Source organism: Mesoplodon mirus (genome assembly GCF_964341445.2).
Source record: "Mesoplodon mirus genome assembly, chromosome: 5".
Lineage (NCBI taxonomy): Eukaryota > Metazoa > Chordata > Mammalia > Artiodactyla > Ziphiidae > Mesoplodon > Mesoplodon mirus.
In genome coordinates, this window is record NC_138980.1 from 15,408,975 (window position 1) to 15,432,191 (window position 23,217).

At 35.7% G+C, this 23,217-nt stretch overlaps 1 protein-coding gene and 1 pseudogene across 8 annotated transcripts in view; one reads left to right on the forward strand and one right to left on the reverse strand.

Moving 5' to 3' along the window:
- The window catches only part of FBXW11 (F-box and WD repeat domain containing 11), a 132,023-nt gene that overhangs the window by 58,593 nt on the left and 50,213 nt on the right, over positions 1-23,217 (reverse strand). The gene's annotated exons all lie outside the window — the stretch shown is intronic.
- On the forward strand, positions 13,183-14,748 carry LOC309805692 (heterogeneous nuclear ribonucleoproteins A2/B1-like; annotated as a pseudogene). Its single transcript has one exon. The product of its transcript is annotated as a heterogeneous nuclear ribonucleoproteins A2/B1-like (transcript).

Sequence of the window (23,217 nt, forward strand, 5' to 3'; positions counted from 1 at the left end):
AAAGAAAATATCCAAATTAAGTTAAAAAATGAAAATTCAACCAAAGTGCTGTCATCTGGAGACAACCATTTGCATTTTGGAACACAGGTTGAAAACTATAGATATATAAAAGAAAACTGTTTGAAGCATGCTCTCCAGTAGAGGTGCTTTTCACATGTGTCATAGATATCCTTCCATGTCACTGTAGACCTTTATTTTCATTTTTAATGCCAACAGTTTACATCATCCCATAATTTATTTACTCAATACAGGTAAGTAATGAACATTTAAACTTTTTACTGTCACATGCAACACTGCAATTAACCTTCATGCCTACTTTGAATAACTGACCCTTTCGATCAAATTCCTAGGATTGCTGAATCCATGAGAATATGTATAAATGGATGTCTGAACAGAATTTAATTTCCTTTGTTTAATCATTTCTTTTCATCAGAATAGACTTCATATTACAAGTTTTTAAATCTAATGGTCAATTCTCATTGCTCACATTTCTGGACCTATCAACAAGATTAAGCATTCCCTCCTTCGTGATATACTTCAATCACCTGGCTTCCAGGACTCTGCATTCACCTAGTTCATTCACCTACCACAAGAAACGTTAAAGATTTTCAGACAGAAGAAAAATGAAACCAGAAGAAAACTTGATTCTAATGAAGGGATGCAGAGGTAAATGAAGAGAAAAATGGTAAAAATGACAGTATTTATAAAATAATTTTTCTCTTTTAATTTCTTTAAAATATGATTGACTACCTGAGAAGTTCAAAATGCTGCTGAATGATATTAAACAAACCACAAATAAATGGAAAGGCATCTTTTAGCCATGAATTTCAAGACTTAATATTGTTAAGATGTCAATACTACCCAAAGCAATCTACAGATTCAGTGCAATCCCTATCAAAATTCCAACAGAGTGTTTTGCAGATATAGGAAAGCCCATTGTAAAATTCATACAGAATCTCAAGGGACCCTGAATAGCCAAAGTAATCTTGAAAAACAACATTGGCGGCCTCACATTTTCTGATTTCAAAACTTATTACAAAGCTATAGTACTCGAAACAGCATGGTACTGGCATAAAGACAGACATACAGACCAATTACAGTAGAGAGCCCAGAAATAAATCCTCACATACAAGGTCAAATGATTTTTGACAAAGGTACCAAGATCATTCTATGGGGAAAGAACAGTCTTCTCAAGAAACACTATTGGAAAAACTGGATATACACATGCCAAAGAATAAAGTTGGGCCCTTACCTGGTAACATATATAAAAATTAACTCAAAATGGGTCAAAGATCCAAATGTAAGAGCTAAAACTACAAACCTCTTAGAAGAAAAGATAAAGGAAAAGCTTCATGACATTGGATTTGGCAATGATTTCTTGCACATGATACCAAAAGCACAGGCAACAAACGTAAACATATATAAATCAGGCTATATCAAAATTTAAAACTGCTGTGCATCAAAGAGTACAATCAACAGAGTGAAAAGGCAACCTACGAAATGGGAAAAAATATTTGCAAGTCATATATCTGATAAGGGATTAAGATCCAGAATATATAAAGAACTCCTACAACTAAACAGCAAAAACAAACAAACAAACTGATTCAAAATGGGCAAAAGACCTGAACAGACACTTCTCCAAGAAGATATATTAATGGCCAAAAAGCTTATGAAAAGATACTCAACATCACTAATGATTAAGGAAATGCCAATCAAAACCACTATGAGATATCACCTCACACCTATCAGAATGACTACTATCAAAAAATCAGAAAATAACAAGTGTTGACAAGGATGTGGAGAAACTGGAAGCCTTGTACATTGCTGATAGGAATGTAAAATGGTATAGCTGCTATGGAAAACTGAATGGTGGTTCCTCAAAAAATTAAAAATAGAATTACCACATGATCCGGCAAGACCACTTCTGGGTCTATATCCAAAAGAATTAAAAGAAGGGTCTCAAAGAAATATTTATATACTTATATTCATATAGCAGCATTCTTCACAATAGCCAAAAGGTGGAAACAACCCAAATGTCCATTGAAGAATGAAATGCTAAACAAAATATGGTATAAATATGCAATAGAATATTATTCAGCCTTAAGAAGAAAGGAAATTCTTATACATGCTATAACATGGATGAATCTTAAGGACATTATGCTAAGTGAAATAAGTCAGTTATAAAAAGACAAATACTGTACGATTCCACTTATGTGCAGTATCTAGAGCAGTCAGATTCATAGAAACAGAAAGTAGAATGGCTGTTCCTGCTTTGCCAGGGGAAATGAGAAGTGGTTATTTAATGAATAGGAAAAAGTTCTCAAGATTGGTTGCAATGCATAACATTGTATAACATTACTGAACTATATACTTAAAAACAGTTTAAAATGGTAAAATGTATGCTGTGTGTATTGTACCACAATTTTTAAAAAACCTTTTTAATTGTTGACTGAAAGTGACTTTCCCAATATTTTCTTTCAGTTTTATTGAGATATAACTGACATATAGCAATGGGTAAGTTCAAGTGTATAGCATAATGATTTGACTTATATACTTCATGAAATGATTACCACAATAAGTTTAGTGAAAATCCATCACCTCATACAAAATAAAGGAAAAAAAGAAAAAATATTTTTTCCTTGTGACGAGAACTCTTAGGGTTTACTCTCTTAACAAGTTTCATATATAACATACAGCAGTGTTAATTATATTAATCACGTTATAATTACATTCCTAGTGCTTATTTATCTTATAACTGGCAGTTTGTACCTTTGGACCACATTCTCCCTCTCCATACCCCTGCCTCTGGTAACCACCAATCTGATCATGTTTTCTGTAAGTTTGCTTGTTTTTAAGTATAACTGACCTACAACACTAAAAATAAATAAATAAACGGCTTCTGAAGTTATGCATTTATACACATACATATGACTCAGTAGTTAAAGCAAAAATAACAACAACATATCATGGAGTTCATAGCCTTTGTAGAAATAAAATGTAAGACCACATTAGCACCAAGGAGGGGAGGAAGGAAGCGGAAGTATTGAATATATAGATGTAAGTTCTTTCTTCCACATATGTGAAGCAGTATCTTATCATTTCAAGACAGGCTGTGACAAGTTAAAGGCATGAATTGTAAACCCCACAACAACCATGAGAAAAACAATTAAGCAAAAGAGGTTTAACTAATAAGCCAATGGTAAAGAAGAAAATGGAGTCACTCAAAAACTAAATTAATCCAAAAGAAGGCAGAAAAAAAGTGTAAAAAGGGAATAAAGAGCAGGTGGGACAAATAGAAAACAAATAACAAGGGGGTAGATTTAACACCAAACATCTTAATAACTAGTTACATGTAAGTGGTCAAAATACCCCAATTAAAAGACAGAGATTGTGGTAGTGGAGATAATTATATGCTATCTACAAGAAACCCACTTTAAACACAAAGGAACACTGGCTAAACCTAAAAAGACAGAAAAAGATAAATAACATCCAATGACTAATCAAAGGACATCTAAAGTGGTTATGTTATTATTGGACAAAATAGACTTTAGAACAAGGAATGTAACCAGGGATGAAGGGACATATTTTCATAATGTTAAAGGGATTAATTTATTAAAACAATATAATAATCCTAAATGTATATGCCCTTGGCTAACAGTTTAAAAATACATGTAGGGGAGAAAACAATAACATACTCAAAGGAGAAAAAGACACATCCAAATTTTTATTTGGACACTTCAACACTCCTCTCTTAGTTATGCATACAACAAGTGGACAGAAAAGAGTAAAGATATGGAGGATGTGAATAACACCATCAGCTAACTTAACCTGACATTTATAGAACACTCTACCCAAAAAGGGAACACATTCTTTCCAAGTACAGACCAAACATTCAACAAGATAAATGCTATTCTAGGCCATAAAACAGGTTTCAATAAATTTAAAAGGACTGAAATCATGCAAAATATGTACTGAGATGACAAAGAATTAATCCAAAATTAATCTAATAGAAAATCCCTAAATGTTTGGAAATTAAACAATGCATTACTAAACAACACATGGATCAAAAAAGAAATCACAAGGATAATTAGAAAATACTGTGAACTAAATGAAAATGAAAACTCAACATATTAAACATTGTGGGATATAACTAAAGTGGTGCTTAGAGAGACTGACAGCATTAAATGCATGTATTAGAAAAGAAAAAAATGGTCTTCAAAGCAATAATCTAAGCTTCCATCATAAAAAAACTAGAAAATTAGTAAATTAAACCCAAAATAAGCAGCAGGAAGGAAATAATAAAGATGAGATCCAAAATTAGTACACTAGAAAATAGAAAAATAAGGAAAAAACTTAGTGACACCAAAAGTCAGGTCTTTGAAACAATCAACAAAATTGACAAACTTCTAGCTAGACTGATAAGGAGAAACTTATATAAGATTCATTTCCAATCTCAGAAATAAAAGTGGGAACATGAATACAGATACTATAAACATTAAAGGAAAACAAGGGAATATTACAAATTTGTACTAATATATTCCACAACTCAGATGAGAGGGACAAAGTCCTTAAAAGATACACAAATACTCACACAGGAAGAAATGGAAAACCTCAATAGCCCTATAGCTATTAAAGAAACTGGTTTCAGTGGTGAATTTTATTTAGTATTTAAGGAAGAAATAGTATCAATTCTATATAAATTCTTCCAAAAAGCAGATGAAAAGGGAACATCCCCAAATATATTCTGAGGTCAGATTACCTTGATAACAAACATCTACCAATGACCAGTCCCTTCTATCAGGAAACTTGCACAAGCCTCTTAGACAGCCTCACCCACCAGAGGGCAGACAGCAGAAGCAAGAAGAACTATAATCCTGCAGCCTGTGGAGGAAAAACCACATTCACAAAAAGACAGTCCAGATGAAAAGGCAGAGGGATATGTACCAGATGAAGGAACAAGATAAAACCCTAGAAGAAAAACTAAATGAAGTGGAGATAGGCAACCTTCCAGAAAAAGAATTCAGAATAATGATAGTGAAGATGATCCAGGACCTCAGAAAAAGAATGGAGGCAAATTGAGAAGATGCAAGAAATGTTTAACAAAGATCTAGAAGAATTAAAGAACACACAAACAAAGATGAACAATACAATAACTGATATGAGAAATACACTGGAAGGAATCAATAGCAGAATAACTGAGGCAGAAAAACGGATAAGTGACCTGGAAGACAGAATGGTGGAATTCACTGCTGTGGAACAGAATAAAGAAAAAAGAATGAAAAGAAGTGAAGACAGCCTAAGAGACCTCTGGGACAACATTAAACGCAACAACATTTGCATTATAGGTGTCCCAGAAGGAGAAGAGACAGAGAAAGGACCTGAGAAAACATTTGAAGAGATTATAGTTGAAAACTTCCCTAACATGGGAAAGGAAATAGCCACCCAAGTCCAGAAAGTGCAGAGTCCCATATAGAATAAACCCAAGGAGAAACACGCTGAGACACACAGTAATCAAACTGGCAAAAATTAAAGACAAAGAAAAATTACTGAAAGCAGCAAGGGATAAATGACAAAAAACATACAAGGGAACTCCCGTAAGGTTAACAGCTGATTTCTCAGCAGAAACTCTACAAGCCAGAGGGGAGTGGCATGATATATTTAAAGTGATGAAAGGGAAGAACCTACAACCAAGATTACTCCACCTGGCAAGGATCTCATTCAGATTCGATGGAGAAATCAAAAGCTTTACAGACAGGCAAAAGCTAAGAGAATTCAGCACCACCCAACCAGCTCTACAACAAATGCTAAAGGAACTTCTCTAAGTGGGAAACACAAGAGAAGAAAAGGACCTACAAAAACAAACCCAAAACAATTAAGAAAATGGGAATAGGAACATACATATCAATAATTACCTTAAATGTAAATGGATTAAATGCTCCAACCAAAAGACACAGGCTTGCTGAATGGATACAAAAACAAGACCCATATATATGCTGTCTACAAGAGACCCACTTCAGACCTAGGGACACATACAGACTGAAAGTGAGGGGATGGAAAAAGATATTCCATGCAAATGGAAATCAAAAGAAAGCTGGAGTAGCAATACTCATATCAGATAAAATAGACTTTAAAATAAAGAATGTTACAAGAGACAAAGAAGGACACTACATAATGATCAAGGGATCAGTCCAAGAAGAAGATATAACAATTATAAATATATATGCACCCAACATAGGAGCACCTCAATACATAAGGCAACTACTAACAGCTGTAAAAGAGGAAATCAAGAGTAACACAGTAATAGTGGGGGACTTTAACACCTCACTAACATCAATGGACAGATCATCCAAAATGAAAATAAATAAGGAAACACAAGCTTTAAATGACACAATAGACCAGATAGATTTAATTGATATTTATAGGACATTCGATCCAAAAACAGCAGATTACATTTTCTTCTCAAGTGCTCATGGAACATTCTCCAGGATAGATCACATCTTGGGTCACAAATCAAGCCTCAGTAAATTTAAGAAAACTGAAATCATATCAAGCATCTTTTCTGACCACAATGTTATGAGATTAGAAATGAATTACAGAGAAAAAAATGTAAAAAACACAAACACATGGAGGCTAAACAATACGTTACTAAATAACCAAGAGATCACTGAAGAAATCAAAGAGGAAATCAAAAAATACCTAGAGACAAATGACAATGAAAACACGATGATCCAAAACCTATGGGATGCGGCAAAAGCAGTTCTAAGAGGGAATTTTATAGCTATACAAGCCTACCTCAAGAAACAAGAAAAATCTCAAATAAACAATCTAACCTTACACCTAAAGGAACGAGAGAAAGAAGAACAAACAAAACACAAAGTTAGCAGAAGGAAATAAATCATAAAGATCAGAGCAGAAATAAATGAAATAGAAACAAAGAAAACAATGGCAAAGATCAATAAAACTAAAAGCTGGTTCTTTGAGAAGATAAACAAAATTGATAAACTATTAGCCAGACTCACAAGAAAAAGAGGGAGAGGACTTAAATCAATAAAATTAGAAATGAAAAAGGAGAAGTTACAACAGACACCACAGAAATACACAGCATCCTAAGAGACTACTACAAGCAACTCTATGCCAATAAAATGGACAACCTGGAAGAAATGGACAAATTCTTAGAAAGGTATAACCTTCCAAGACTGAACCAGGAAGAAATAGAAAGTATGAACAGACCAATCATAAATAATGAAATTGAAACTGTGATTAAAAATCTTCCAACAAACAAAAGTCCAGGACCAGATGGCTTCACAGGTGAATTCTATCAAACATTTAGAGAAGAGCTAACACCCATCCTTCTCAAACTCTTCCAAAAAAATGCAGAGGAAGGAACACTCCCAAACTCATTCTATGAGGCCACCATCACCCTGCTACCAAAACCAAAGATACTACAAAAAAAAGATTACAGACCAATATCACTGATGAATATTGATGCAAAAATCCTTCACAAAATACTAGCAAACAGAATCCAACAACACATTAAAGGGATCATACAGCATGATGAAGTGAGATTTATCCCAGGAATGCAAGGATTCTTCAATATACACAAATCAATCAATGTGATACACTATATTAACAAATCGAAGAAGAAAAACCATATGATCATCTCAATAGGTGGAGAAAAAGCTTTTGACAAAATTCAACACCCATTTATGATAAAAACTCTCCAGAAAGTGGGCATAGAGGGAACCTACCTCAACACAATAAAGGCCATATACAACAAACCCACAGCAAACATCATTCTCAATGGTGAAAAACTGAAACCATTTCCTCTAAGATCAGGAACAAAACAAGGATGTCCACTCTCACCACTATTATTCAACATAGTTTTGGAAGTCCTAGCCACGGCAATCAGAGAAGAAAAGGAAATAAATGGACTACAAATTGGAAAAGAAGAAGTAAAACTGTCACTGTTTGCGGATGACATGATACTATACACAGAGAATCCTGAAGATGCCACCACTAGAGCTCATCAATGAATTTGGTAAAGTTGCAGAATACAAAATTATGCACAGAAATCTCTTGCATTCCTATACACTAATGATGAAAAATCTGAAAGAGAAATTAAGGAAACACTCCCACTTACCACAGCAACAAAAAGAATAAAATAGCTAGGAATAAATCTACCTAGGAAGACAAAAGACCTGTATGCAGAAAACTATAAGACACTGATGAAAGAAATTAAAGATGATACAAACAGATGGAGAGATATACCAAGTTCTTGGATTGGAAGAATCAATATTGTGGAAATGACTGTACTACCCAAAGCAATCTACAGATTCAATGCAATCTCTATCAAATTACCAATGGCATTTTTTACAGAACTAGAATAAAAAATCTTAAAATTTGTATGGAGATACAAAAGACCCCGAATAGCCAAAGTGGTCTTGAGGGAAAAAAACGGAGCTGGAGGAATCAGACTCCCTGACTTCAGACTATACTATGAAGCTACAGTTATCAAGACAATATGGTACTGTCACAAAAACAGAAACATAGATCAATGGAACAGGATAGAAAGCCCAGAGATAAATCCACACACCTATGGTCAACTAATCTATGACAAAGGAGGCAAAGATATACAATGGAGAAAAGACAGTCTCTTCGATAAGTGGTGCTGGGAAAACTGGACAGCTACATGTTAAAGGATGGAATTAGAACACTCCCTAACACCATGCACAAAAATAAACTCAAAATGGATTAGAGACCTAAATGTAAGACAAGATACTATCAAACTCTTAGAGGAAAACATAGGAAGAACACTCTTCGACATAAATCACAGCAAGATCTTTTTTGATCCACCTCCTAGAGTAATGGAAATAAAAACAAAAATTAACAAATGGGACCTAAGGAAATTTCAAAGCTTTTGCACAGCTAAGGAAACCATAAACAAGACCAAAAGACAACCCTCAGAATGGGAGAAAATATTTGCAAATGAATCAATGGACAAAGGATTACTCTCCAAAATATATAAACAGCTCATGCAGCTCAATATGAAAAAAACAAACAACCCAATCCAAAAATGGGCAGAAGACCTAAATAGACATTTCTCCAAAGAAGATATACAGATGGCCAAGAAGCACATGAAAAGCTGCTCAACACCACTAATTATTAGAGAAATGCAAATCAAAACTACAGTGAGGTATCACCTCACACCAGTTAGAATGGGCATCATCAGAAAATCTACAAACAACAAATGCTGGAGAGGGTGTGGAGAAAAGGGAACCCTCTTGCATTGTTGGTGGGAATGTAAATTGATACAGTCACTATGGAGAACAGTATGGAGGTTCCTTAAAAAAACTAAACATAGAATTACCATATGACCCACCAATCCCACTACTGGGCATATACCCAGGGAAAACCATAATTCAAAAAGACACATGCACCCCAATGTTCATTGCAGCACTATTTACAATAGCCACGTCATGGAAGCAACCTAAATGCCCATCGACAGTCGAATGGATAAAAAAGGTGTGGTACATATATACAATGGAATATTACTCAGCCATAAAATGGAACGAAATGGGGTCATTTGTAGAGAGGTGGATGGATCTAGAGACTGTCATACAGAGTGAAGTAAGTCAGAAAGAGAAAAACAAATATCGTATATTAATGCAGATATGTGGAATCTAGAAAAATGGTAGAGATGAACTGATTTGCAGCAGAAACTGAGACACAGATGTAGAGAACAAACGTATGGACACCAAGGGGGGAAAGCGGTGGGGGGTGGGGGTGGTGTGATGAATTGGGAGATTGGGATTGACATGTATACACTGATGTGTATAAAATGGATGACTAATAAGAACCTGTATAAGAAAATAAATAAAATTCAAAAAAAATCTATCAATATCACACACACACAGAAGAAGGACCAGTACATGATTGTTGTAGATATTATACTACATTCATCTGAACTAGAAATTTAAATTGGTGAATTTTATTATATATAAACTACACATCAAAAAAGTTAACTTTTTAAAAAATTTAAGTGCCACACAAAAACAAAAACTTTCCCACAAAGCAAACTCAAGCCCTAAATGGCTTTATTGATAAATACTATCAAACATTTAAGGAAGAAATAACAGTAGTAATCTTTCCCAAACTCTTTTTAGATATAGAGAGATTAATTCTTTTTTTTTTTTTTGTGGTAAGCAGGCCTCTCACTGTTGTGGCCTCTCCCATTGTGGAGCACAGGCTCAGCGGCCATGGCTCACGGGCCCAGCTGCTCCGCGGCATGTGGGATCTTCCCGGACCGGGGCACGAACCCCTGTCCCCTGCATCGGCAGGCGGACTCTCAACCACTGCGCCACCAGGGAAGCCCAAGATTAATTCATTTTATTAGGCTAATCATAATGCTAAAACCTGAGAAAAGACATTATCAAAAAAGGAAGTATTGACCAATTACCTTCAGGTAAAAAGATTAAAATACCCTCAACCGAATATTAGCAAATCAAATATAAAATTATATAAAAATGATAATACATCATGATCAGTTGGGGCTTTCCCAGAATTAAAGATTAGCTGAACATTCAAGAAAATCAATGTAATACACCATATTAAGAGAATAAGAAAAGTTATATGATGATTTCAATAGATGCATTTAGGGCATATAACAAAATTCAAAATGCACTCATGATTAAAAACTCTCATGTAACTTCCTCAATGTGATAAAGGACATATATTTTTAAAACCTATAGCTAATATCATACTTAATGGTAAAAAATGAAACACTTTCCACTGTACTCAAAAACAAAAGTAGAATATCCATTGTCACACTTCTGTTCAATACAAATTTCACTAGTTATAGCCAGTGCAATAAGTCAAGAAAAAGAAATAAAAAGCATAAATATCAGAAAGCATCCAGATGGCATGACTCTCTAGACATAAAATCCAAAGAGTGTACAAAACAAAACAAGTAGAACAATATGCAATGCTGGCAAAGTCACAGGATAAAAAAAATGAAAAGAACAAACGAAGCTACACAAAACTCAAGCCCTCAGCATAAGTAGAAGGAATAGAAAATAAGTAGAAAAAGAAATACTTAGGTCCTAGGATGCCCATATGTTCCTACCATAAGCCTTCATGAAGAGCAAGGGTAGTCCAGGATAACTGTGCAAAAGAAAAAAAAGAGGAAAACAAGCAGCAGACTGAAGACTGACATAAAATCCCATTAAGTGTGAAAATACTGAGAAAGAGTTTTGATAGGTCAGAGTTGATTACAAATTTGGGACTCAAAAGAGGATTCGAGATGCAAAGAAACAGTCTTCCAGGCACCACTCTTTAAGGAAAAAGAGTGTAAAAGGAAAGGCAAATGGAGGGAGCACTTCAACTTGATAAAGAACATCTACAAAAAACCCATAGTTGACATCATACCTAATGGTAAAAAACTTGAAGTTTTCATGCTAAGGAACAATGCAAGGATGTCCCCTCTCATCACTGTTTTTCAGCATTGTAGTGGGAGTCCTAGCTAATGCAATATGACACAACAAGGAAATAAAAAGAATACATATCGGGAAGGAAGAAAACTATCTTTGTTCACAGATGCCATCATCATCTATGTAGAAAAAACAAACAAAAAAATGACCCCCAAACTCCTGGAACTAGTAATCAATTGTAGCAAGGTTGCAGGATGCAAGGTTAATATAAAGTCAATCACATTTCATATATACCAGCAATGAACAAGTGGAATTTAAAATTAAGAATACATTACCATTTACATTAGGACCCCACCAAAATGAAGTATTTAGGTATAAAGTTAACAAAATATGTGTAAGATCTATACGAGGAAAACTATAAAACTCTAACGAAAGATATTAAAGAACGAAATAAAGGAGATATTCCATGTTCATAGATGGTAAGACTCATTATTGTCAAGATGTCAGTTCTTCCCACCTTGATCTAAATATTCAATGCAATCCCAATCAAAATTCCAGCAAGTTATTTTATGACTCTCAAACAAGCTAATTCTCAAGTTTATATGAAGAGATAAAAGATCTAGAATAGAGAACACAATGTTAAAGGAACAGAAGAAAGTCAAAGAACTGACACTTCCTAACTTCAGGAATTACTATAAAGTAACACTAATCAAGATAGTGTGTGGTACTGCTGAAAGAACAGACAAACAGATCAAGAAAACAGAAGAGAGAGCCCAGAAACAGACCCCATATAATCAGCTGATCTTTGACAGAGAAGCAAAGGCAATACAATGGAGCAAAGATAATCTTGTCAACAAATGGTACTGGAATAACATAGGAGAAAATTTAGGTGGCCTTGGGTATAGTGATGACTTTTTAGATACAACACCAAAGGCACGTCCATGAAAGAAATAATTGATAAGCTGGACTTCATTAAAATTAAAAACTTCTGCTCCGTGAAAGACAATATCAAAAGAGAATGAAAAAAAAAAGAGAGAGAGAAGCCGCAGACTTGAAGAAAATATTTTCAAAAGACAAATCATCTAAAGGACTGTTAGCCAAAATAATACAAAAAAAAAAAACCCTTAAAACTTAATAAGATGAACAATGCAAATTTTAAAATGGGCCAAGACATGAACAGACACCTCACCAAAGAATATATACAAATGGCAGTAAGCATATGAAAAGATGTTCACATCATAGGTCATCATATATCAAATTAAAACAATGAGATACCACCACACACCTATCAGAATGGCCAAAATACAAAACATGGACAACAGCAAATGCTGGTGAGGATATGGAGCCACAGGAATTCTCATTCACTACTAACGGGAATGCAAAATGGTACAGCTACTTTGGAAATTCAGCAGTTTCTTACAAAACTAAACATACTCTTATCCGATCCAGCAATCACGCTTTTCGGTATTTACCCAAATAAATTGAAAACTTATGTCCACACAAAAACCTGCTCAGTGATGTTTATAGCGGCTTTATTGATAATAGCCAAAATTTGGAAGCAACCAGGATGTCCTTCTGTAGGTGAATGGATAAACTGTGATATAGCCAGACAATGAAATATTATTTGGCACTAAACAGAAAGGAGCTTTCAAGCCATAAAAAGACATGAAGGAAACTCAGATAAGTATTACTAAGTGAAAAAAGCCAATGTGAAATGGCTACATACTATATGATTCCCGTTATACGACATTCTGGAAAAGGTAAAACTATGGAGACAGTAAAAATAATAGTGGTTGCCAGGGGTCAGGAGGAGAGAGGGAAGAATAGGCAGGGCACAGAGGATTTTTAGGGCAGTGCAACTATTCTGTATGACACTATAATGGCAGATTCACGTTATACATGTGTCAAAACCGATGATGATGTAGGTCCATGGATTGTAACAAATATACCACTCGGGTGCAGGATGTCAATAGTGGGGGAGGTTGCGCCTGTGTAAGGACAAGAGATACATGGGTACGCAACAGCCTGAGGTAGGGAAGATGCGTCAGTCAGGGGGAAGGTTCTAGAAAAGTGGCGGCAGCGGCTCAAGCGGCAGCGGCAGCAGCGCCGGGCCACGAGTGGAGGTGCTCCTAGCGGTGCTGTTTCCCGAGCTGCGGCAGTTCTCACTACAGCGCCAGGACGAGTCCGGTTCATGTTCGCCCGCAGAGATCTCTCTCATCTCGCTCGGCTGCGGCCAATCGGGCTGAAGCAACTGAGTCCGCGATGGAGAGAGAAAAGGAACAATTCCGTGAACTCTTTATTGTGGCTTGAGCTTTGAAACTACAGAAGAAAGTCTGAGGAACTACTACGAGCAATGGGGAAAACTTACAGACTGTGTGGTAATGAGCGATCCTGCAAGCAAAAGATCAAGAGGATTTGGTTTTGTAACTTTTTCATCCATGGCTGAGGTTGATGCCACCATGGCTGCAAGACCTCATTCAACTGATGGGAGAGTAGTTGAGCCAAAACGTGCTGTTGCAAGAGAGGACTCTGGAAAGCCAGGGGCTCATGTCACTGTGAAGAAGCTATCTGTAGGTGGAATTAAAGAAGATACTGAGGAACATCAACTTAGAGATTACTTTGAGGAATATGGAAAAATTGAGACCACTGAGATAATTACCGATAGGCAGTCTGGAAAGAAAAGAGGCTTTGGGTTTGTTACTCTTGATGACCGTGATCCTGTGGATAAGACTGTGTTGCAGAAATACCATACTATCAATGGTCATAATGCAGAAGTAAGAAAGGCTTTGTCTAGACAAGAAATGCAGGAAGTCCAAAGTTCTAGAAGTGGAAGAGTAGGCCACTTTGGTTTTGGAGATTCTCGTGGTGGTGGTGGTGGAAATTTTGGACCAGGACCAGGAAGTAACTTCAGAAGAGGATCTGATGGGTATGGAAGCGGTCATGGATTTGGGGATGGCTATAATGGGTATTGAGGAGGGCCTGGAGGTGGCAATTTTGAAGGTAGCCCTGATTATGGGGGAGGAAGAGGAGGATATGGTGGTGGAGGACCTGGATATGGCAACCAGGGTGGGGGCTATGGAGGTGGTTATGACAACTACAGAGGAGGAAATTATGGAAGTGGAAATTATAACCAGCAACCTTCTAACTAAGAAGAGTTGAGACTTTGGTGGTAGCAGGAACATGGGGGACCATATGGTGGAGGAAACTATGGTCCAGGAGGCAGTGGAGGAAGTGGGGGTTATGGAGGGAGAAGCCAATATTGAGCTTCTTCCTATTTACCATGGGCTTCACTGTATAAATCAGAGAGGATGAGAGCCCAGAGGTAACAGAGCAGCTTCAGGTTACCGAAGTAACAATGTTAAGGAAACTCTTATCTCAGTCATGCATAAATATGCAGTGATATGGCAGAAGACACCAGAGCAGATGCAGAGAACCATTTTGTGAATGGACTGGATTATTTAATAACATTACCTTACTGTAGAGGAAGGACTGTTAAAAAAAAAAAAGCCTTTGAGACAGTTTCTTAGCTTTTTAATTGTTGTTTCTTTCTAGTGGTCTTTGTAAGAGTGTAGAAGCATTCCTTCTTTGATAATGTTAAATCTGTAAGTTTCAGGTGACGTATGAAACCTTTTTAAAGATTTTTCTCAATGTTTTGAAAAGCTACTAGCCAGGATCATGGTGTAATAAGACATAACATTTACACTTTAAAAAAATTTAAGTCCGTGTGTAAAAGCTGTTGTACATTTATGATTTAATAAAATAATTCTAAAGGAAAAAAAAAGAGAGATATATGGGAACTGGGAACTATCTATACTTTCCACTCAGTTTCAGGATAAAACTGCTCTAAAAAATTAAGTTTATTAATTAAAAAAAAAAAAGGAAAGGAAAAGCCAGTTGTCTTTTGGAAACCATACAATTAAGGGAAGAAGAAATGGCAGGGGAGAGATTTTAAGATCCTGCAAGATTAAAGAATTTTTTGAAACATTCAAAGGATGCAAAGCCTTTCCTCCTCAATCTCCTGCTCCCCACCCCAAAACAAGACATCCAGTAAAGAAACTATGTTTTTTTGGGGGGGGACTTCCCTGGCAGTCCAGTGGTTAAGACTCCGTGCTTCCACTGAAGGGGACGCGGGTTCGATCCCTCGTCTGGGAAATAAGATCCCACGTGCTGTGTGGCGCAGTCAAAAAACAAAAAAGGAAGAAAGAAACTATGTTTTTTTTTTTTTTTTTGCGGTACGTGGACCTCTCACCGTTGTTGCCTCTCCTGCTGCGGAGCGCAGGTCAGCGGCCATGGCCCACAGGCCCAGCCGCTCCGTGGCACGTGGGATCCTCTCGGACCCGGGCACGAACCCGTGTCCCCTGCATCGGCAGGCGGACCCCCAACCACTGCGCCACCAGGGAAGCCCTGAAACTATGTTTTGTTACACTGACAGAAGATGTTCTTAAACTAGGACGCATAAAATTAACCTCAAACTGCCAGTCCTGCCCCCCAAAATGCAGTGACGTAAGCAAATCTTCATCTACACACACAAGAAAATTCAGCTAATGAAATCCCCACACATAAAAGAAGAAAAGACAGGGAGGGGTGGAAGAAAATGAAAACTTCAAATCAGTCTTTCCTAACTGGGGTTCTACAAGATAATTAAGCCCTACTGAGAGTGATTTTGGTAATTGTTCACTTAATTTTCCTAAGGATAGTACATAGATACTATCATTCTAGTTATACATAAGAAAAGTAAATTTATTATATACTACGTATGCCTTAGTGCATTATGGCATACTGCGCTTATAGAATGTGCCTGAAAAGAGTACTCCAAACTGAACTCAATATGCTTAAACAAATATTTGATGTTATTTTTTAAATGCCTTGAATCAGAAAGTCAAAACTCAAGAAGGAAAACATACCAAAAGCAGAAAGAAATGAAACAAGATTTAACTCAGTAAAGAAATAAAAACAAGATTATAATAGAAATGAAAGTAAATTACAATGCTCCCAAAATGATAAATTCAAATGAAAAATATAATAATAGGCATTAAAGAAAAGCAGGAAAATAATCTAAGAGAATGAAAGTGAGATAAAGAAAGAAACAAAACAGGACAGAGAAGTAGCTGAAATGGAAGAAAAAGAGGAAGCCTTTCAGGGACAGACCCCTCCCCAATATCCCCTGCTTTAGCCTCTGTCTGAAGTACCTAGATACTAGTATCATTTCCTGAGCTGTCTTACAGATGTTAAAACGCCCACCAAATGGAAAACGTTACCTACTTGCTGACCATGAGCACACAGCCCCCACAGGCCTACTAGAGGCTAAGAACTGATAATGTTCACCCCTATGACACGGCCCTGTTACCTCACCATCAACCAAAGAACTATGCATGAGCTGACCACATACCCTGGGACTCCTCTCCCTCACCTTGTCTTTAAAAGGGTTTTCCTGAAACCCACTGGGGAGTTCAGGTGTTTTGACTACTAGCTGTCCTGGGCTCCTTGCTTCGTGCCCTGCAATAAACGCTGCACTTTCTTTCACCATAACCTGGTGTCAACAGACTGGCTTTACTGCGTGCAGGTGGGTGGACCCAAGTTTGTTTCAGTAACACTATAATTCAAGAAAACTTCCCAGAAATAAAAGGAAATCTGAACTGCATGATAACAGGGTCTCCAGATACTAGGGAAAATTGGCCCACAGGATTAAACTCCTAGAGATACCCTAGTAAAATTATTAGACTTTAAGATAAAGAAAAGATTTCTCAGTCTCCAGTCCAAAAATTTTTTTAATTAAAAGAAAACTTACAAGAGAAAGAGCATGAATTAGACTGGCATCAAATATCTTAAAAACAATGTACCAAGCAACATATCAGTGGAACAGCATTTTCCAAAAACTGTAGAAAAGAAAGTGTAAGGTAAAGATTTTCTAACCAAAGACAACAAGAAAATAGTTTCAAACAGGTAACAGGTCAGGGAATTCCGTATCCTTGAGCAACCAAGAGATGACTCAGAACACTTTAGCAAAAAGATTAATGGTAAACATTTTAAAATAATTACAGTATGGATATAAGAATAAAACAAAGATGGAGATGATGAGAGTTGAAGAATATGTGATACATTCTGAAAAGTAGAAATAATGCAGCTTAAAAGAAGAAGGGATCAGAAGAGGAAAGAACAAGTCCTGACTGTTGTATAGTGAACAGGTGGCAGTTAAAGAATTCCATTAAAAGGATAAACTTGTTAATAAAATATTAAATAAAATCCCAAGAATTACAAGCATTTTAAAAGTTGTAAGTAAAGGGTAATCAATAGAACAAAAATATACACCTAAGTTTAAATAGAAATTTCAAAAATAAAAGAGCAAAGAAAACAACACATCATGAAAAGAAACTAAAAGATATGCAAAGAGACATGGATTAAAAACACACTAACACACACTACTCCCAATACAAAGCAGATCAAGAGGATCAAAAAATAAAGTTCAGAAGAATAAACATAGTCAAGAAGGTACAGCAAATATTAGCAATATCAAACTTTACACCCTGTAAATAGAGACTAATCTGTTTTTCAGGCACACATGAAAAATTTATGAAGACTCATCATATATTTGATCACAAAGAAATTAGTTCTACAAAAGAAAAAAAATCAGATAATAATGGCCTCTGATCAAAAGATATAAAACTAGAAATAACTCCCCCCAGAAGAACTGTTTTCTTTCAAAATCAATGCTATGAAGCAATTTATGAAGCTTCTGGCCTACACATGCTTTGAAGATTTGGTAGAATTCCCCTGTGAAACCATGTTGGTCTGATGCATTTTTGTGGCTTGGTTCTTTGATAAGTTTCTCTATTCTTTTCTTCAAAATTAGTTCTTGGATAAGACAACTCAACATTATAAAGAGAACAGTTCACCCTAATTTATAATTTTAAAACACCCCAGTATCACATAAAAAGCTTCTTGTGGAGCCAGACAAGTTGGTACTCAAATTCACGTGGAAAAACTTATAAGAATACTCAGAAAACAACATGCAAAAAGAAAAGCTACAAGGTGCGATTAGCCCCACCAGACATTTAAACATACTATAAGTCTCTCTAGTTAAAAACAAGGTTCTTTTGTGGCATATGCATAGATAATTACTCTGATGTAGGGGTCAGCAAGCTTCTGTAAAGGATGAGAGGTGAATATTTCAAGCTTTGCAAGCCTCACAGTTTCTTTCACAACTACTTGACTCTTCTGTTGTAGCACAAAGGCAGCCATAGATGATAAGGAAATAAACGAGTGGGGCTGTGATCCAATATAACATTACTTACAAAAATAGGGCTGGGTTTGGCCAGAGGGCCATAGTTTGCCACATCCTGGCCTAATGGAATAGAATGTTCAGAAATAGACCCAGGTACATATGGAAATTTAGTACATGATAAAAGTGGCTTCTCAAATCACTAGGGAACTTCAATATTGTGTTGGTTTCTGCTGTACCGCAGTGATTCAGTTATACATATGTAATACATTCTTTTTTATATTCTTTTCCATTATGGTTTAATCATAGGATATTGAATAGAGTTCCCTGTGCTATACAGTAGGACCTTGTTGTTTATGCATTCTATATTAGTTTGCATTTGCTAAACTGCAAAACTTTTTAATAAGTGCTGGGACAACTGGTCAGCCATTTGGAAAAAGATAAAATTAGAACACTGGAAAAAATATTTACAACGTACGTCACAGGTAAAAGGACTTATATACCTAAATTTTTCTTTTAAATTGAGGGGGATAAAAATTACCAAAATCCCAAAAGGAAAATGAGGAAAGGACATGGACAGACTTTTTAAAAGATATAAAAACAACCCTTAAATAAGAAAAGATGTTTAGACTTACTCATAATTAAAGAGATGCAAATTAAAGCTATACATTTCTCACCTAACACTGGCAAATATTCACAAGTACGACAAGACATTCTGTCAGTAAAAGAGTAAGGAAACAGGCACTCTCATATACTTCTGGTGGGAAGGCAAATGTGTACAACCCTTCTGGAGGAGAATTTGGCAATATCTAACAAAACTACATAAGTAGCTTGACGTTTTGATCCGGCATTACCTTTGATCCTGTATCAACCTTTTTTTGTTGTTTGCTTGTTTTTGGTTTTTTGGGGGTTTCTTTTAATTTTATTTATTTATTTTTATACAGCAGGTTCTTACTAGTTATCTTTTTTATACATATTAGTGTATATATGTCAATCCCAATTTCCCAATTCATCCCTTTTGATCCAATAACACGTTTCTAGGAATTTTCCCTGAAGATACACTATAATTAAATACTATGAAAACACATATGCACCAAGTAAACATAGGCACTGGAGCCCTGTTTGTAATTTAAAAAAAAAAACAAAAACAAAACAACCTGCATGCTCATAGGTAAGATCCTAGCCGAATATACTATGGTGTATCAACACACAGTATGCAGCCTTATGCAAGAATAAGAAAGGCCTCTATGGGCTAATACAGAGTAATTTTCAGGGTACATTTTCAGGTGAAAAAAGCAAAGTGCAAAATAGTATCTACCTATATACTAACCTTTGTATAAGAAATAAACAGAAATAAGAAAATATACATGTGGGTACCTGTTCCTTAGTAAATAAAGAAACCCAGGAAGGATAAACCAGAAACTAAAAAAATTGGTTACCCAATGGAAACAGGATGGAAAGAACAGAGGAATGGGAACAGGACAGAAAGGATGACCTTTCTGTATTGTTTTTACTCTTAGAACCGCAATACATGCTTTATATACTCAAAAAAATAAAATCAACAACGATTGGGAGAGAGAGATGGAATATCAACAGAAACAAACGAACTTAAATACATTTCAATTGAATAACATAATCATACTTAATGGTGAGGAAAAAATTAACCCAAGTGACTCTGGAACTCAGCAGTTAGAATATATAGCCAAAACCAAAAGTTAATTGTAAAGAAATATTCAGTATGGTTAGTAAACTTATTTTTCAGTGATATAGGTAAGCAATTCTAAAACTACTGAATATGCATTCTAGAACTGAGCAAGTGAGTAAATATACTGTGGAAAACAGGAGTCATTGTTTCTCACTGTTAGAGAAGGGAGTTACAAATATGAAAAGGGCTATCTTAGAAAACTACAATGAAATCTCTAAGACTGGACTGGAACTATCACCGTGAACTTGCGGTTTTTTAATACACAGAAAAGAAGGGAGCTTTTTTCACAGAGACAAAATTATACATATATTACCTAACACTGTTGGCTGAGAGAGCCTATAGAAGCAGTGACATGCCAATAGCACTAAGCACACTTACCAACCAGATCTAAATACCATTCTTCACAAAAAGAAACCAAGGTTCCTTACAGAATTGACTAATTCCAGGGCTGACCATGGGAAAATACAAGATGAGCCTGGAAAATTGTTTTTTTGCCCCAGAAAGCAAGAAGTGCTTAAAGAATTATGAGGACAGATCAAAAGGATACAGGACCCAGCTTGAAAGGGCATGCAATGGCCAAGCTTTGAACAATCTGACCATCAAAATACATAATCATAATAACAGATTATAACCCACTGAAAAAAATAAGAAACCACAAGTCTGTAAGTGAATAAACTTAAATTCTAATGAAAAGAGGACAGTTATACAGTTTCAAAGGACCTCTCCACAAAATACTTAATTACAGAGAGAAAAAGGGTAACTTTAGAGTGACGAAAGCTCCTGGATACCACCTTTCTCAAATAATCAAGATGACCACCATTAGTAACAAGAGAAATCAAAATCGTGTACTACCTAATAAGATGCAAAGATAAAGAACACAGCATCACTTCTGTAATATTCCTTTCAAAGATGTATAAACTAAATTTAATCATAAGGAAACAGACAAACCTACATTGACAGACATACTACAAAATAACTGATCTGTAATCTTCAAAAGTGCCAAGGTCACAGAAGTCCATGAAAGCTGGAGAAACTGTTCCAGATTGAAAGAAACTAAAGAAGTATGACAACTAAAGGCGGCTTATCATTCTGAACTGGATACCTTTGCTACAAAGGACATTATTGGACCTTTGATGAAGCTCAAGAGACTGAGGACTGGATGGCAGTAATGTATCCAATGTTAATTTACTGGTTTGATTCTCATATTATGATTACGTAGAACATCCTCCTTTGTAAGAAATATACACTAAAACACTAGAACATGACGGAGCATTCAGTCAGCTTTACTTTCACATAATTTGAGAAACAAAAAGTTCTTAGTACTGTACTTACAATTGAGCTCAAGACTGTCTCAAAATCAATAAAAATAAATCTTTCAATGGCTGGTTTACAATAACTAATACCCAACACTTCAAACTGTGGGATCATAACCCCAGGAAAAAACTGTGCTGACATGTTTTGTGCCTTTTTCACCATCACTGTCGGATGATTTGAGTAAACATCTCAAACCAGTACTGACTGAGGCTACTACAGGCTCAGTGTCTTCCCCAAGCCATTCACTACTAGTTGACAGTTAGGGATTCATCCAACCATCTCTTTCCTGTGAACTCTACCAGATCCCTCTGGGCGATGTTTCTTCTGGCAAAGTTTTTACTTTGAAATTAATTAGGTGATGGTTTCTTCTGGTTACCATTACTCTAATCCTTAATTTTTCATTTCCTGTTGTCTTATAGATGAAGGATTTAACATTTGCCTTTTACTCTGAATTTAAAAAGATGGAAGCATGCTATAATATAAGAGATTTTACAAGGACTTCAGTAAGCGACTCCTGGTTTTCTAAAGGGAGAATGCGGTAGAAAGAACCTTCCTTTACTGGGGTAAACAGTTTTCATATGCCGTCTATCTACAAAGATTGGCAGCTGGTTCTTTGTACTACCGGGTCATAGCACAGTGCATGGCACACAGCAAGCAATCAGTAAAAATGTACGAAATGTGTTATGGGTGATTCTATACTTTCTGTATTTTCTGAATAACCTCATCTAAACTGAATAATCTCGATTTTGAATTCTAGTCAGAGCACCCAGGCAATTCAATAAGAAGGCACATGTTGGAAAATGTCTCTCAAGTCCTTAATTCTTGGCCAAGCATATCCAGTATTATTAGATCTTATTTTAGTAGGCCATGCCTTAGCTGACTCAACTTATACTCAAATTGCTCAGAGAGGAGAGCTGCCATTTGTGAAGAGGCCTGTGAATTTAGAGTATTCTACTGAACCACACAAATCAGCCTTGTTAAATTTTTTTAGAATAATAATGTTCAATCCCAGTGAGGGTACAATGATATGCAAACCCTCTGGAAAACAATTTGACAGGATATATACAGTACATCTCCTAGGAATATATCCTAGGTAATTGAAAATGACAGCAAAGAATTATGCAAAAAGATGGAGATGCGTTTTTAATAATTAAAAGTGAAGAGTTTAAGCACCCAGAAAAATGTTAAATTATGGGCTGTTCATGAAATATGGTAATTTCAAATTATGAGAAATTTTTAATGATAGGAAAACATTAACCCAATAATTCTGAATAAGTGTACAAAGCATGTAAAGTAAAATAAAGCATATAAAGTTATATATATAATCATATATACATAATTCTCAACTATGTAAAGCATATGCAAAGATTAAAAACTCAAAGACAATATGCCAAAATACTAAGAATGGCACTCCCTAAATTGAGGATTATTTCTCATTTTTCTTTCCACTTTTATCCCAACATTCTACAATATGCATGTACTGTTTTTATAATCAGAAAAGATTTTTTAAGCAAAACAACCACAATACAATAAGCTATCCTTCAAAGAAAAAT